Source organism: Sinocyclocheilus grahami, unplaced genomic scaffold (assembly GCF_001515645.1).
Source record: "Sinocyclocheilus grahami isolate Dianchi unplaced genomic scaffold, SAMN03320097.WGS_v1.1 scaffold9189.1, whole genome shotgun sequence".
Classification (NCBI taxonomy): domain Eukaryota; kingdom Metazoa; phylum Chordata; class Actinopteri; order Cypriniformes; family Cyprinidae; genus Sinocyclocheilus; species Sinocyclocheilus grahami.
This window is the reverse complement of record NW_015512452.1, coordinates 8502-8811: the sequence shown is the minus strand read 5'-3', so window position 1 is coordinate 8811 and position 310 is coordinate 8502.

Here is a 310-nt window from a genome sequence, read left to right as displayed (position 1 = left end):
GTTCAAATCAAATTTTGATGCTTGTTATTATCTCATAATTAATTTTTTGAGACTTTAGCCTGGATTTCACAGACAGGGTCACAAATGTCAGAATTCTGAGTTTATATCTCGCAAATTCAGAATACATTTTTCTCAGAATTGGGAGACATAAACAACGCAATTTCAAGATATAAACTCACATTTGTGAGATATAAACTCACAATTGCAAGAAAAAAGTCAGAATAAATAAAATAAAAAGTTGCAATAACATTTTTACTATGGCAGAAACAGGATTCCATACAAAAGAAGTAACATTTTTTTAAGTAAAATT